The sequence below is a fragment of the Peromyscus californicus genome, unplaced genomic scaffold (genome assembly GCF_007827085.1).
Source record: "Peromyscus californicus insignis strain IS unplaced genomic scaffold, ASM782708v3 Scaffold_6__1_contigs__length_162567912, whole genome shotgun sequence".
Taxonomy (NCBI): domain Eukaryota; kingdom Metazoa; phylum Chordata; class Mammalia; order Rodentia; family Cricetidae; genus Peromyscus; species Peromyscus californicus.
Genome location: NW_026294584.1, coordinates 24,574,699 through 24,593,270, shown reverse-complemented (window position 1 = coordinate 24,593,270; position 18,572 = coordinate 24,574,699).

Below are 18,572 nucleotides of genomic sequence, written 5' to 3'. Positions count from 1 at the left end.
GTGATAGCACTAAGTGCCTACATTTAAAAAAAAAAATTGAGAGATCTCATACCAGCAACTTAACAAAACATCTGAAAAATGTTGAACACAAGGAAGAAATCACACCCAAATGGAGTAGACAACAATAAATAATCAAACTCAGGACTAAAAGCAATAAACTAGAAACAACAATAAAACAAATCAATGGAACAAAGAATTGGTTCTTCGAAAATCAGTGAGACCAACAAATCCTTATCCAAATTAACTAAATGATGTAGAGAGAAGGTCCAATAAAACAAACTACAGACATAGACAAAGGGGGACAAAACAACACACAACGAATAAATCTAGATAATTATAAGGACACATTAAAATTCTGTACTCTTTCAAATTAAGAAATCTAAAAGAAATGAGTAATTTTCTCCATAAATAGTACCTACCAAAGTTAAGTCAAGATCAGATAAGCAATTTAAACAGATGTATAACCTCCCAACAAAATAGAAAGAGTAATTATAAGTTTACCATACAAAAAAGCCTAGGAACAGATGGTTTTAGTACAGAATTCTGCTAGGCTTTCAAATAATAGTTAATACCAATATAGAAGCAGAAGTTATATTGCCCAGTTTGTGTTACAAGGCCACAGTTACCCTGATACTCAAAGCATATAAAGATCTAATAAAGAGAAATTGCAAACCAATTTCTCTTATGAATATAAATGCAAAAATTCTCAGTAAAATACTTGCAAACTGAATTTAAGAACACATCAAGAAGTTCATCCACTATGATCAAGTAGACTTCATCCCAGGGATTCAGGAATGGTGCATTGTCCCGTGTAAAAGGTAAATCAATTATTAAATGAGCTTTTATAGTAGTATGTTTCCATGTGGCAACCTACAATCTCATGGAAAATGAATAATACTCAACTGAATCAATCACCAATGGGTTAAGGAAGAAATAAAGAAAGAAATTAAAGATTTCCTAGAGATCAATGAAAATGAAGACACCACATACCCAAACCTATGGGACACTATGAAAGCAGTGCTAAGAGGGAAATTCATAGCACTAAATGCCCACATAAATAAGTTGGAGAAATCTCACACTAGTGACTTAACAGCACACCTGAAAGCTCTAGAACAAGAAGAAGCAAAGTCTCCCAGGAAAAATAGATGCCAGGAAATTATCAAAGTGAGAGCTGAAATCAAAAACATAGAAACAGACTGGTGAGTGCCCTTCCTTGCCCCAGACCCCATCCCTGGGCACCAGCCACTCCAGGGAAGACCTGCCCAACTTGGCCCCAGGTTCTGGCCACCGGGCAGGTTCCCTGCTAGCCCCACCGGGAAGGATCCCCTTCTCCAAGACCCCTGGCAGACCCTGCAGTCTCCACGCCCTGCCCCCACGCCCATCCGCCTGAGCCCCAAGCCTCTTCCTGAGACTTAAAGGCCGGCCCCCAGCTCCCATCTTGCTCCGGACTTCCCTTTTGGAACACTGACTTCCCTTTTGGAACACTGGTCTGTCTGAACCAAGTGTGCGGATAAGGCCAAGAACGAACCACAAGGAGATGGGCAGACGTCAAGGCAGAAACATATACAACAAAATGAATAGCAATACAGCATCACCAGGCCCTAGCCCTCCTCCAACACCTAGACCTGAACATCAGAAATTGGAAGAAACAGAAGAAAACAGCCTTATGAATGACATCATGAAGAAGCTAGAGGCTTGTGTAGAGGAAAAGACAAAAAAATGTGAAGAACGCTGCAAACAACTAGAGGAAAGGGCAAACAAATTAGAAGAAATCAATAAAGTCCTGGAAGAAAACAATAAAATACTGAGAGAAAATCAAGAAAAATCAATGAAACAAATGAAGGAAACAGTCCAAGACCTGAAAAGGGAAATAGAAAAAATGAAGAAGACACAAACAGAGGGAATGCTGGAAATAGAAAATCTGAGAAAACGATTGGGAACTTCAGATGCAAGTATAATCAACAGAATGCAAGAGATGGAAGAGAGGATCTCTAGCATTGAAGATACAGTAGAAGAAATACATTCATCAGTCAAAGAAAACACTAAAGCCAACAAAGTCATGAACCAAAATGTCCAAGAAATTTGGGACACCATGAAAAGACCAAACCTAAGAATAATAGGGGTCGAAGAAGGAGAAGAATACCAACTCAAGGGCACAGAAAATATATTCAACAAGATCATAGAAGAAAACTTTCCCAACTTAAAGAAGGAAATGCCTATGAAGATACAAGAAGCTTATAGAACACCAAACAGACTAGACCCCCAAAAAAAGTCCCCTCGCCACATAATAGTTAAACAACTAAACGTACAGAATAAAGAAAGAATATTAAGAGCAGCAAAGGAAAAAGGCCAAGTGACATATAAAGGCAAACTCATCAGAATAACACCCAATTTCACAATGGAGACTTTGAAAGCCAGAAGAACCTGGACAGATGTAATGCAGACATTAAGAGACCATGGATGTCAGCCTAGACTAATATACCCAGCAAAACTTTCAATCACCATAGATGGAGTGAACAAGACATTCCATGACAAAGCCAGATTTAAACAATACTTATCCACAAACCCAGCCCTACAGAAAGCACTAGAAGGAAAATTCCAACCTAAGGAAGTCAGATACACCCTCGAAAACACAGGCAACAGATAAAGCCACAGCAGTAAACCCCAACGTATAGAAGTACCCACACATCACCACTAAAAAATAACAGGAATGAACAATCACTGGTCATTAATTTCCCTCAATATCAATGGACTTAATTCACCTATAAAAAGACATAGGCTTACAGAATGGATACGAAAGCAGGACCCATCTTTCTGCTGCATACAAGAAACACATCTCAATTTCAAAGATAGACACTACCTAAAAATAAAAGGCTGGGAAAAGACTTTCCAATCAAACGGTCTTAAGAAACAAGCGGGTGTAGCCATCCTGATATCCAGCAAAATAGACTTCAAACTAAAATCAATCAAAAGAGATCAAGAAGGGCATTACATACTCATCACAGGAAAGATCCACCAAGATGAAGTCTCAATTCTGAATATTTATGCCCCAAACACAAGGGCACCCACATATGTAAAAGAAACATTACTAAAGCTTAAATCACATATAAAACCCCACACATTAATAGTGGGAGACCTCAACACCCCACTTTCACCACTGGACAGATCTCCCAAATTGAAACTTAACAGAGAAATAAAGGACTTAACTGATGTCATGACTCAAATGGACTTAATCGATATCTACAGAACATTCCATCCTAACAAAAAAGAATATACCTTCTTCTCAGCACCCCATGGAACCTTCTCTAAAATTGACCACATACTTAGCCACAAAACAAATCTAAACAGATACAAAACAATTGGAATAACCTCCTGTGTTCTATCAGACCACCATGGTCTAAAGTTGGATTTCAACAACAACAAAAACTACAGAAAACCTGCAATCTCATGGAAACTGAATAATACCCAACTGAATCACCAATGGGTTAAGGAAGAAATAAAGAAAGAAATTAAAGACTTCCTAGAGATCAATGAAAATGAAGACACCACATATCCAAATTTATGGGACACTATGAAAGCAGTACTAAGAGAGAAATTCATAGCACTAAATGCCCACATAAATAAGTTGGAGAAATCTCACACTAGAGACTTAACAGCATACCTGAAAGCTCTAGAACAAGAAGAAGCACAGTCTCCCAGGAAAAATAGACGCCAGGAAATTATCAAAGTGAGAGCTGAAATCAATAAATAGAAACAAAGAGAACAATACAAAAAATTAATGAAACAAAGAGTTGGTTCTTTGAGAAAATCAACAAGATAGACAAGCCCTTATCCAAACTAACCAAAAGACAGAGAGAGAGCATCCAAATCAACAAAATCAGAAATGAAAAGGGGGACATAACAACAGACACTGAGGAAATCCAGAGAATCATCAGGTCATACTTCAAAAACCTCTATTCAACAAAACTGGAAAACCTAAAAGAAATGGATAACTTTCTGGATAGGTACCACATATCTAAGTTAAATCAAGACCAGATAAACTATTTAAATAGTCCAATAACCACTAACGAAATAGAAACAGTCATTAAAAGTCTCCCAACCAAAAAAAGACCAGGACCAGATGGTTTCAGCGCAGAATTCTACCAGATCTTCAAAGAAGAGTTAATACCAATACTCTCTAAATTGTTCCACACAATAGAAACAGAAGGAACATTACCAAACTCCTTCTACGAGGCTACAATTACCCTAATTCCTAAACCAAACAAGGATACAACAAAGAAAGAGAACTACAGCCCGATCTCCCTCATGAACATTGATGCAAAAATACTCAATAAAATACTGGCAAACAGACTTCAAGAACACATCAAAATAATTATCCACCATGATCAAGTAGGCTTCATTCCAGGGATGCAAGGGTGGTTCAACATACGAAAGTCCGTCAATGTAATACACCATATAAACAAACTCAAAGAAAAAAAGTATGATCATCTCACTGGATGCAGAAAAGGCATTTGACAAAATCCAACACCCCTTCATGATAAAGGTATTGGAGCGATCAGGAATACAGGGAACATACCTAAACATAATAAAGGCAATTTACAGCAAGCCAACAGCCAACATCAAATTAAATGGAGAGAAACTCAAAGCAATTCCACTAAAATCAGGAACGAGGCAAGGCTGTCCACTCTCCCCATACTTATTCAATATAGTACTTGAAGTTCTAGCCAGAGCAATAAGACAACATAAGGAGATTAAGGGGATACAAATTGGAAAGGAAGAAGTCAAGCTTTCCCTATTTGCAGATGACATGATAGTATACTTGAGCGACCCCAAAGATTCCACCAAGGAACTGATACAGCTTATAAACACCTTCAGCAACATAGCCGGATACAAGATCAACTCAAAAAAATCAGTAGCCCTCCTATATACAATGGACAAAGAAGTGGAGAAGGAAATCAGAGATACATCACCCTTTACTATAGCCACAAATGACATAAAATACCTTGGGGTAACACTAACCAAGCAAGTGAAGGACCTATATGACAAGAACTTTAAGTCCCTGAAAAAAGAAATTGAAGAAGATGTCAGAAAATGGAAAGATCTCCCATGCTCATGGATAGGCAGGACTAACATAGTAAAAATGGCAATCTTACCAAAAGCAATCTACAGATTCAATGCAATCCCCATCAAAATACCAACACAATTCTTCACAGACCTGGAAAGAATAATACTCAACTTCATATGGAAAAACAAAAAACCCAAGATAGCCAAAGGAATCCTGTACAATAACACAACCTCTGGAGGCATCACGATCCCTGACTTCAAGCTCTCCTATAGATCTACAGTAATAAAAACAGCTTGGTACTGGCATAAAAACCGACATGTGGACCAATGGAATCGAATTGAAGACCCTGACATTAATCCGCACACCTATGAACATATAATTTTTGACAAAGAAGCCAAAAGTGCACAATGGAAAAAAGAAAGCATCTTCAACAAATGGTGCTGGCAAAACTGGATATCAACATGTAGAAGGCTGCAAATAGATCCATATCAATCACCGTGCACAAAACTTAAGTCCAAGTGGATCAAGGACCTCAACATAAATCCAGCTACTCTGAACCTGCTAGAAGAGAAAGTAGGAAGTAGTCTTGAAAGCATTGGCATAGGAGACCACTTCCTAAATAGAACACCAGTAGCACAGACTCTGAGACAAACAATCAGTCAATGGGACCTCTTGAAACTGAGAAGCTTTTGCAGAGCAAAGGATACGGTCAACAAGGCAAAGCGACAGCCTACAGAATGGGAAAAGATCTTCAGCAACCCCACATCTGACAGAGGACTGATATCCAGAATATATAAGGAATTCAAGAAATTAGACATCAAAATGCCCAACAGTCCAATTAAGAAATGGGCTATAGAACTAAACAGAGAATTCTCAACAGAGGAAACTCAAATGGCCGAAAGACATTTAAGGAATTGCTCAACATCCCTAATCATCAGGGAAATGCAAATCAAAACAACTCTGAGATACCACCTTACGCCTGTCAGAATGGCTAAGATCAAAAACACTGAAGACACCTTATGCTGGAGAGGATGTGGAGCTAGGGGAACTCTCCTCCACTGCTGGTGGGAATGCAAGCTTGTACAACCACTTTGGAAATCAATATGGCGCTTTCTTAGAAAATTGGGAATCCATCTCCCCCAAGATCCAGCTATACCACTCTTGGGCATATACCCAAGAAATGCTCAACCACACCATAAGAGCACTTGTTCAGCTATGTTCATATCAGCATTGTTTGTAATAGCCAGAACATGGAAACAACCCAGATGCCCTTCAACTGAATAATGGATAAACAAAATGTGGTACATATACACCATGGAATACTACTCAGCAGAGAAAAACAATGGCATCATGAGGTTTGCAGACAAATGGATGGATCTAGAAAAAATCATCCTGAGTGAGGTAACCCAGACTCAGAAAGACAAACATGGTATGTACTCACTCATAGCAGGATACTAGACATGAAACAAGGATGACTTGTCTGCTACTCACATCACCAGGGAGGCTACCTGGAAAACAGGACCCCAAGAAAGACACAGGGATCACCCAATGACAGAGAAATGGAATGAGATCTATATGAACAGCCTGGATATGAGTGGGGGTAATGAAAGGCGAGGGTTGAGGGAAAGAGAGCTTGGGGGAGCGGGAGATCCCAGCTGGATCAACAACAGAGAGGGAGAACAAGGAATAGGAGACCATGGTAAATGAAGACCACATGAGAATAGGAAGAAGCAAAGTGCTAGAGAGGCCCACAGAAATCCACAAAGATACCCACACAACAGACTGCTGGCAATGGTCGAGAGACAGCCCGAACTGACCTACTGTGGTGATGGGATGGCCAAACACCCTAATTGTTGTTCTAGAAACCTCATCCAACTACTGAGGGATCTGGATGCAGAGATCCATGACTAGGCCCTGGGTGGATCTCTGGGAGTCCAATTCGCGAGAATGAGGAGGGTTTATATGAGCGAGAATTGTTGAGACCAAGGTTGAATAAAGCACAGGGACAAATAGCCAAATGAATGGAAACACATGAACTATGAACCAATGGCTGAGGGGTCCCCACTGGATCAGGCCCTCCAAATGGGTGAGCCAGTTGATTGGCTTGATCTGTTTGGGAGGCATCCAGGCAGTGGGACCGGGGTCCTGCGCTCATTGCATGAGTTGGCTGTTTGAAACCTGGGGCCTATGCAGGATTGTTTGGCTCGGCCTGGGAGGAGGGGACTAGACCTACCTGGACTGAGTCTACCAGGTTGACCTCAGTCTGTGGGGAAGGCTTTGCCCTGGAGGAGATGGGAATGGGGGGGAGGGTTGGGGGGAAGGTGAGGGTGACGGGAGAGGGGGAGAACAAGGGAATCCGTGGCTGATATGTAGAACTGAATTGTATTGCAAAATAAATTAAAATAAATTTAAAAAAAAGTCAAGGAGGATGGCATCAGAAGAATGGCAGCCAAGTTTGACCTCTAGACACCATATGCAAACACACACAGACACATGAATATGTTTGAATTTATACATGTATGTACAGGTACCTATACACAAACACACATAAGCAGAACGATTAGTAGTTGCTTGGAGCTGTAGTAAAGGAGGAAGTAGGATGTACTGGTAATGCTCATGGGATTTCTTTTTATGGTGAAACTGGATTGTAGTGGCATTTTTATACCTTTGGGCATTCAAAACTATCTGAATTAAAGAAAAAATGGTGACTTTAAAAAAAAACATAGAAACAAAGAACAATACAAAAAATTAATGAAACAAAGAGTTGGTTCTTTGAGAAAATCAACAAGATAGACAAGCCCTTATCCAAACTAACCAAAAGACAGAGAGAGAGCATCCAAATCAACAAAATCAGAAATGAAAAGGGGGACATAACAACAGACACTGAGGAAATCCAGAGAATCATCAGATCATACTTCAAAAACCTCTACTCCACAAAACTGGAAAACCTAAAAGAAATGGATAACTTTCTGGATAGGTACCACATACCTAAGTTAAATCAAGACCAGATAAACTATTTAAATAGTCCAATAACCCCTAACGAAATAGAAACAGTCATTAAAAGTCTCCCAACCAAAAAAAGACCAGGACCAGATGGTTTCAGCACAGAATTCTACCAGATCTTCAAAGAAGAGTTAATACCAATACTCTCTAAATTGTTCCACACAATAGAAACAGAAGGAACATTACCAAACTCCTTCTATGAGGCTACAATTACCCTGATTCCTAAACCAAACAAGGATACAACAAAGAAAGAGAACTACAGACTGATCTTCCTCGATAAACATTGATGCAAAAATACTCAATAAAATACTGGCAAACAGACCCCAAGAACACATCAAAACAATTATCCACCATGATCAAGTAGGCTTCATTCCAGGGATGCAAGGGTGGTTCAAGATATGAAAGTCCGTCAATGTATTACACCATATAAACAAACTCAAAGAAAAAAAACCACATGATCATCTCACTAGATGCATCAAAGGCATTTGACAAAATCCAACACCCCTTCATGATAAAGGTCTTGGAGCGATCAGGAATACAGGGAACATACCTAAACATAATAAAGGCAATTTACAGCAAGCCAACAGCCAACATCAAATTAATGGAGAGAAACTCAAAGCAATTCCACTAAAATCAGGAACGAGGCAAGGCTGTCCACTCTCCCCATACTTATTCAATACAGTACTTGAAGTTCAAATATTTATGTTAGTCATTCTTCCCTGTTCTTTCTCTTCAATCTGTCCTCTCATCTCCACACTATTTAACCCAGCCTGGTTCTGTTCTATTATTCCCCTTTCCCTCTTCATTACCACCTGCTTTCTACTCTCTTTCTCTTGAAATCTGAACACAAATTCACACACACACACACACACACACACACACACACACACACACACACACACAGCATGCAATGACCACTTACTAGTTTTTTGCTTTCTATTGCAATTGAAATATATCTGAATGTTCAAATCTAGAATATTTAAACATATCTAGAGTGCAAGCATTAAGACCCATAAATGATAATTGTGATCTCATGAAATTGAAGTTTTTTTCATAATAAAGGATATCATAATCAGTAAAGAGAGGCAGAATACAGAATATGTAAAAAAAAAAGCTTTACCAATTATTCTTCTGAAAGAGTGTTTATGTCTTAAATTTACAAAAAAACTCTTAAAAATATACACTAAGAAAAAAATGAACAATGCATTTTAAAATTGTAGCATGAAATTACATAGAGTATTTCCAAGTGATAAAACACAAATGGATAAGAAATATTTTTAAGTGTTCAACACACTGAGCTGCCAGAGAAGTCAAGCTAAAATGACTTTGTAATTCCATCTTACTCCAATCAGATTGGAGAAAATAAAAATAATCAAATGCAACCTGATAAAAATAAAGACATGCTGTTGTGGATATGAGGAAGAGAACACTGATTACTGTTGGTGACAGTGCAAATTGTGCAGCTACTATCAGTGGAGTTTCCTCAAAAATCTATAAGTACATATGACATAGGATCAACTACTAGGCATATTCCCAAGGACTTAACATCCTACTACAGAGAGACTTGCTCATTCTGTCCTTTTCTGGTCTGTTCACCATAGTCAGAAAATGGAAACAGCCTAAATGTCAATCATTTAGAGACATATAAGGAAAATGAAGTTTATTTACACAATGTAACACTATTTAGTTATAAAGAAAAATAATGACATGAAATTCACAAATAAATCAGTAGTACATAGATTCACCATTCTGAGCCAGGTAAGACATACCAAAAAGATAAATACCACATACACTTTCTCAAATGTAGATAATATAATTCAAATACTATGTTTCAGAATGAGTCATACTGAAAATAGTGTCTGTTCCAAAAACTGTTGAAAGGATGCATAAATTTAATTTAGAAGTGTGCTTGTTCATAATTTCAGATGGTTATAAAGATAATATTTATCTTGACTGGGTATGTAGGTGCTAAATAATTTAAAATTTACCCATATACATATTTGGTATATTTCTATGAGAAAATAAAAAATAACAATTTCTAAATTATGCATGCTTATCAGGAAATTGTGTTGTCTGTATATTACAAAGTGAATTTGTAAAGGAAAAGAAATTGGTAACAGCATTTGTTTCTACATCCCATCTTCTGTAACTGTTCATTTCCTATCAATACATTAAAATGATATATGTCCTTTATTTATCACATATGAAAATTTATACATTCATAAAAAATAAATTGAGTGCTAAAGGACCTGGATAAATGCCTCCATGATTAAGAGTACTTGCTGCTTTTCTAGTGGACCTAACTTTGATCTTCAGCAGCCCTGCTGGGCTTGTCAAAATCCCCTGCAACTCTAGTTAAAGGGGCTCTGACCCTTGCTGGATTCCATGGGAATCAGCATGTACATGACATATACATACATAGACATACAAACAATCCAAAGTCAAAATAAAATATAAAGAAATGGCTGCTTGAAATTTCATATTAGATCTTTATGTCCATAAATTCCAAAAGACATAAACAGGAGCACAGTGTAGAATAAGGAATGTGGGAGCAGATAATTAATAATGCAGACCTTTTAAAAAGTCATGGAAAAATGGACTACTGTATAAACTCCCTAAAATGTATACATATATGAAGGGAATTTAAATTTAAATAAGGAAGAGAATGCAAAATAGGCATCATATGTTACCAGATAAAACTCTAGGTACCAGAAATGGGTTACATCTTTTTGAGCCATTGGAAAAAAAAAAAAAAATCTCCCATAGACTTCCCAAACACTACAAGCTATTATCAATGCTATTTGTTATCTTCCCAAACATGATGATGAGATCCTATAGCTAAAGATATCACATACTTAATGGCATATAACATGACAAAATCTAGTTGATACTCAACTAGAAGCCTCACTTCCACTGCTTCACACTCGTAGTATGACCAGGAACTACACACACTTCCAGAGGAGAAAAGTATTCAGCAATCTCACCCAGCTACAAATCTCAAAAACTGTAATAGCTAACTGTTGGCAAAATATGTTCATTGATGCAATAATGGCACACATGTTAAGGGAACAATCCCATATTAAAAAATGAATTTAAGGTCCACTCTGCAAGATGAAAACTATACTTGAAACTATTAATGAAGCCAAGAATCTGAATCTGGATATATCTTGGCCCCTACAGGAAAACCAACTACTCCTATTCTGCTAAATAAACATAGAAATGAAATAAAATGACATATTGCATATCAGCCACGGATTCCCTTGTTCTCCCCCCTATGGCCCCCCTCACCTTCCCCCCAGCCCACCCCCCATTCCCACCTCCTCCAGGGCAGAGCCTCCCCCGCTGACTGAGATCAACCTGGTAGACTCAGTCCAGGTAGGTCCAGTCCCCTCCTCCAAGGCCGAGCCAAGCGATCCTGCATAGACCCCATTGATATGTAGAACTGAATTGTATTGCAAAATAAAAATACAAATTAAAAAATAAAAAAAACAAAAAATGACATATTGCTGTGCCCATAAATGAGTGCATCACTCAGTCATTACAAGAGATTCTTCTTCTTGCAGTAGATGGTAGTTTACAGAGACTCACATCTGGAAAACATGAAAATAGCAAGGTACATTGGAGTGTTCACATAAAAAATGGGACTTCTCTTATCCCTCCATTCAAGGCTCAGAGATCTATACAAACATGGAGTGAAAGGGGCAGAACAATGGGGAAAACTGGAGGCGGTGGACAAGTCTAAGAAAACACCACTTTCTAGACATAAAAGGGTAGATAGACACATGAATTCACAGAGACTGTGGTATCATGCAGAAGACAAGCCAAAGAAAGCACCAGAATGAAGAAGGGGAAGGAGGCACAGAGTCACTCCCCTAACCAAGAAGGTATTCACAAGTGATAGCTGTTGGGAGAGGGAAATCAGTTTTCTTAAGTGAAATGACACTGTGTGTATCAACCACACTCCAGAGCAGGACCCATGCTCAGGAGCAATTGACCAACACAAATCAGACTCCATGTTTTTCATTGCCTTTTTCAGTTTTTTCTATGTTGCTAAGAGGTAAAGAACATGAAGTGGGGTGAGTAGGAAGGATAAAGGATCTGGGAGGATTTGGCAGATGGGAAAGAACATGATAGAAGTATACAGCATGGAATTTTAAAAGAATAAATTTCAAAAAGGAAAAATATAGATAACTGAAATAGAAAATAATATCAAAGAATATCCTTATAATATTAATTAAAACTATTTTCTTAAAATTGTCTATGTTTTGATATAAGTTCAAAATCATTTATAAAATAGAAGTAATATTTAATTACTTCACCTATTTGAAAGCTGTGCTATAATCAAGCAGATGTTCTCTTTGCAACAAAGATCAACATATGAAAAAAAAAAGGATCCCATAAGGATACAGTTATCACAGTGGTCATAAATATAGGCAATTTGTGATTGTTTTACTTCATCTATCTTATAATAATAAAAATGTTATATATCAGTAAACATACAAAATGCTCTGTTGTTGGAGTAGTGTATCCCATTTACTATATGATCTTGTTCTGCCAAAGATTTTGCATGCAAACATATCTCCTCCCATTTTGTATATTGAAAAAGAAGATAAACCATCACTAGCAGGCAAAGGACAGTAGTATGTTATGATATTGTGCCATGCACTCTCTATTGAATATTACTATATAAGCCCCATAACCCTGCCCCTTTGCTTATAGGCAGTGCATGGTTTAAAATAAACGATCATATTATTGTTCCAATTTGAAGTACTTCCAGATGATAGTACTGAACAAACTAAAGAGTGAGCCAGAAATTATGATTATAAATGTTGTCTACAATTTTTAAAAGATAAATAAGCAATAAAGTATATTATATAGCATTTGTGTATTGAATAAGTTTCTAAATATAAGCTGGGTGGTGGTGGCACACGCCTTTAATCCAAGCACTCAGGAGGCAGAGGTAGGCGGATCTCTGTGAGTTCAAGGTCAGCCTGGGCTACAGAGTGAGTTCCAGGAAAGGCACAAAGCTACACATAGAAACCCTGTCACGAAAAGCAAAAGCAAAAAAAAAAAAAAAAAAAAAAAAGAAAAAAAGAAAAAAGAAAAAGAAAAAATTGTTTCAAAATATAGTAAGTTGATACTGAACTTGGAAAGATAAGAGAGAGGTCACTTCAATCGTCATCCACTTTCTTGAGGGATGTAGACTTCATATTTTACACAGACAGCAACAACTGTAAAGTTGGAACAAACAAAGTCCTCAAGCCTTGAATGTCACTTTAACAACAATATTTCTTATTTATGGCAACCTACTCATGACTTTTTAATAAAACTGAATGTGAAAATGGACTGTAGTCATATATTTTGATCAAAAGGATTTTAGAAGTTTTCAAAGACCACACAGAAGAAGCCTGCTGATGAATAACAGGATTGCTAGACAACATTGAAGCTGAATTTACACTTGGTTGTACATTTGTAGTCACATTATATTTTAGAGATTTTTTTTCATGTGTGTTTTGTTTTGGCTGAACAAAAATTTGGAAATATCCTTCTAATTTGGGTATTCTTCAAAATATCGAAATTTGTAGTGACACTGGAAAATATTTATAAAATTAAAATTGAAGAATTAAACAGGGAAAGCCAATAGAAAGAAAAGAGCCCCAAGAATAGGCACAAGAATCTGAGACTCACTCATTTACACACCCAGGGGTCCCATAAAAAAACTAAGGTAAAAGCTGTAATACACACAGAGGATCCAGGGCAGACCCATGTAGACTCTGCTCTTGATGTTTCTGTCTCTGTGAGTTCATATGAGGCTTGCTCAGTTGATTCAGAGGGCTGTGTTCTCCTGGTGTCCTCCATTCCACTGGCTCTTACATTCTTTCTCTCTCCTCTTCCATGGTGTTCCTTGAGCTCTGAGTGGGGGAATTTGTTGGAGACATTCCATTTAGAGCTGTCCCAAAGTATCTCTCTGTGTGTAATGTTTGAGTATGGGTCTCTGTATTTGTTCTCATATGCTGCAGAATGAAGCCTCTCTGATGATGATTGAATAAGGCACCCATCTATGAGGGTAGCAGAATATAATTAATAGACATTTTATTGTTATGTTTTATTTTTTTCATTTTTTTATAAAGAAAAATTTTTCGTTCATTTTGCACATCAAGCAAAGATCCCCTTCTTCCATCCTCCCAACCCCCCAGCTCTCCCACCCCCAACCCACTTCCCACTTCTCCCCACAAGTAGGCACGGGCCTCCGATGGGGTGGCACATCCAGTAGAGGCAAGTCCAAGCCCTTCCCCCTACCTCAAGGCTGCACAACGTGTCCGATCATGGGTAGTGGGCTCCAAAGAGCCCTCTCATGCACCAGGGATAGATTCTGATTCTTTTTTTAAAACCAGCAATATTTGGTTTTATCTGAAGTCTCTGGGACATTTAGTCTGTGGTTGATGGTCATCTGTACGGTGTAGGGTATGGGTTCCATCTCTCATGGAGTGGGCCTTAAGACAAGTCAGACATTGGTTGGCTACTCCTGCAAATTCTGTGCCATCATTGCCCTAGCATATCTTGCAGGCCAAATAGATTGTAGGTCAAAGGTTTTGTGGCTAGGTTGGTGTTTATATTTCTCTTTTGGTAACCTGCAGAGTACCTTCCCTCACCAAAGACACTATAAGGTATGTGGAAAGGCTTTATGTAGGCTCCAGCTCAACTCCTCTATGTTCAATAAGTTCTGTGGGTGCTATCATTGTCAATGTGACCCCACATTCCGTTTATTGCCTTTTCAACAGCCTGAATTGTTTGGGGATTTTTATGGTACCCCTGTGGACATCAACTAAATTGAATGCAACTCAGTCCTACTACTGGAAGACTCCTTTGGTGACAGTAGATGACCAGCTGGGACTCTATCATCCCCATTTTCAAAGGTCCTCATTGAGATCACCTTTATATATTTTAGGGAGTTTCTTTTGCACTAGGTCTCCATACCATCAAATGCTCCTCAATTCTAGATGTCTCTCCCCACATTCCTTCCATCAGCCCTAAGTACCCTTCCCCTCCCCATCTGATCCTCCAAATTACATCCCAGCCTGCCTCCAGTTGACCCATAAAATCTATTCTATCTTCTCCTCCAAGGGAGATCAATGTGTCCCCCAAGTCTCCTCTTCTAAATCCCAACTCCCTGGATCTACAGACTGTCGGTTGGCTATAATTTATTTAGTGGCTAATATTCTCATATAAGTGAATACATACCATGTTTGTCTTTCTGGATCTGGGTTACCTCACTCAGGACAATTTTTTCTAGTTTCATTCATTTGACTGCAAATTTAATGATGTCATTTTTTTTTCTTTTGGTTTTTCGAGACAGGGTTTCTCTGTGTAGCTTTGTGCCTTTCCTGGAACTCGCTTTGGAGACCAGGCTGGCCTCGAACTCACAGAGATCCGCCTGGCTCTGCCTCCCGAGTGCTGGGATTAAAGGCGTGCGCCACCACCGCCCGGCCTAATGATGTCATTTTTTAAATAGGGGAATAATGCTTCATTGAGTAAATGTACCACATTTTCTTATCCATTCTTCTATTGGGGGACATTTAGGCTGTTTCCTATTTCTGGCCATTATGATTAGAGCAGCAATGAACATGTTTGACCAATGTCCTTGTGGTAGGATGGAGCATTGTCCTTTGGTTATATGCCTAAGAGTGGTATAGCTGAAACTTGAGATAGATCAATCCCCAACTTTCGGGGAACTGCCATATTAATTTCCATACTGGCTACTCCCACCATAGGTTGCCCTCCTGTAACATGAGTCTGCTGTGGATATCCTGGTTTGTTTTTACTAATAAGACCTTTTAAGATTTGTGTTATACACTCCCACTAGCAATGAACAACTATTCCCTTTGCTCCATATCCTCCCCAGAATGAAATGTCATTTATGTTATTGATCTTAGCCATTCTTAGGGTGTAAGATGGAATATCAAAGTAGTTTGATTTCCCTTTTCTTAATGGCTAAGTATGTTGAACAGTTTTTAAAAGTAATCTATTTATTTTACATCCCAACCACAGTTTCCCCTCTCTTTTCTCCTCCTATTCCCTCCTCCCACCTCCCCTCCAACCCCCCGCCCCCATCCACTCCTCCTGTTATTTTCAGAAGGGATTTTTAAAGTGTTTCTTGGGCATTTAAGTTGCCTCTATTGAGAATTCTCTGTTTAGATCTGTACTCTATTTTTAAATTGTATTATTTTTTTTTTGATATCTAGTTGTGAGTTCTTTACCTATTTTGGATAGTAGTCCTATATTGGATGTGGAGATGGTAAAAATCTTTCCTATATGCTGCTACTTTGTCCAAATGCCAATATACATTGCCTCAAAAAGGGTTTCAGTTTCATGCAATGTCGATTGCCTCAAAAAAGAGTTTCAGTTTCATGAGATACCATTTATGAATTGTTTATCGTGGTGCCTATGCTATTGGTGTTCTGTTCAAGGAGTCTTGTGCCGTGTCAGTGAATCCAAGGCTGTTCTCTACTTTCTCTACTAACAGTTTCTGTGAACCTGACTTTATTGTGAAGTCTGATCCACTTGGATTTGAGTTTTGTGCATGGTGAAAAGGAAGGATCTATTTACATTTTTCTACAAACAGATATCCAGTTGGACTAGCAACAACTAGTAGTTGAAGATGCTATCTGATTTTCCATGTGCATTTCTGACTTCTCTATCAAAAAATATATTCCATAGCTGTGTGAATATATGATTGGGTCTTCAATTCAATTCCATTGATCAATGTGTTTGTTTTTATGCCAATACCATGTAGCAATTATTACAATAACTCTGTAGTACAACTTGAAATCAGGAATGGTGGAGCTTCCAGCAGTTCTTTTATTGTTCAGGATGGTTTTAGCTATCCCGTTTTGTTTTGTTTTGTTTTTTGATTTTTGCTTTCCATCTGAAGTTGAGAATTGTCCTTTCAAGGTCTATAAAGAATTGTGTTGGGATCTTAAAGAGGATTGCATTGAATCAGCAGATTGCTTTTCGTGGGATGCCTTTTTTATTTGTTAATCCTACAGATCCATGAGCATGGGAGATCTTTCCATCTTCTAATATCTTTTTAAATTTTTCTTCAAAGATTTGAAGTTTATCATAAATGTCTTTCACTTGCTTTTTTAGAATTACCCCAAAATATTTTATGTTGCTTTATGTTACTTTATGTTATTTGAGCCTAATGTGAGAGATATTGTTTCCCTTATTTCTTTCTCAGTTTATTTGTCATTCGTGCATAAGTCTGCTTGATTTTTTATTTAATTTTATATCCAGCTACTTTGCTGAAGGTGAATATCAGCAGTAGGCATTCCTTAGTGGATTTTTTTCTTTTCTTTTTGTTAAGAGATTTTTCTATTCATTTTACATATCAACCGCAGATGCCCCTATCCTCCCTCCTCCCACTCCCTAGCCTTCCCCACTCCCACCTCCTCCAAGGCAAGGTCTCCCATGGGGAGTCAGCAGAGCCTGGTACATTCAGTTGAGGCAGGACCAAGCCCCTCCTCCCTGCACCAAGGCTGAGCAAAGTATCTCAGCATAGGCACTAGGTTCCTAAAAGCCAGCTCATGCACTAAGGACAGGTCCCAGTCTCACTGCCTGGGGGCCCCCTAAACAGTTCAAGCTAAACAACTGCCTTACTTATCCAGAGGGCTTAGTCCAGTTCCATGGGGATTCCTCAGCTATTGGATCACAGTTCATGTGTTTCCACTTTGCTGAAGGTGAATATCAACAGTAGGCATTCCTTCGTGGAATTTTTATGGCCACTTATGTATAATATCATATCATCTGCAAATAAAAACACTTTGACTTCTTGCTTTCCAATTTATATACCTTTGATCTCCATCAGTTGTCTTATTGCTCTAGCTAAATCTTCAAGTATTTTATTGAATAGTATGGACATAGAATGGTATGAAGTGAGTGGACAAACTTGTCTTGTTCCAAATTTTAGTGGGATTGCTTTAAATTGCCTTTATTATGTTCATATATGTCCCTTTTATCCCTAACCTCCCTAGGACTTTTATTATGAAAGTGTGTTGGATTATAACAAAGGATTTTCTACTTTTAATGAGATGATTGTGTTTTTTTTTCCTTTAAGTTTGTTTGTATCATGTATTATAAATACTGATTTTCATATATTAAATGATCACTGCATCTCTGGAATGAAGCCTATTTGATCAAGGTGGATGATCTTTTTGATATGTTCTTGGATTTGGTTTGCAAGTATTTTATTGAGTATGTTTGCTTCCATGTTCATAAGGGAAATTGTTCTGTAATTCTCTTTCTTTATTGAGTCTTCAAGTAGATTGGGTATCATGCTAACTATGGCCTCATAAAATGAACTAGACAATATTCCTTGTTTTTCTATTCTGTGGAATAATTTGAGGAATATTGGCCTTAATTATACTTTGAAAGTCTGAAAAAACTCTGCACGTAAAACCTTTTGGCCCTGGGCTTTTTTCTTTGGTTGGAAGACTTTTAATAACAG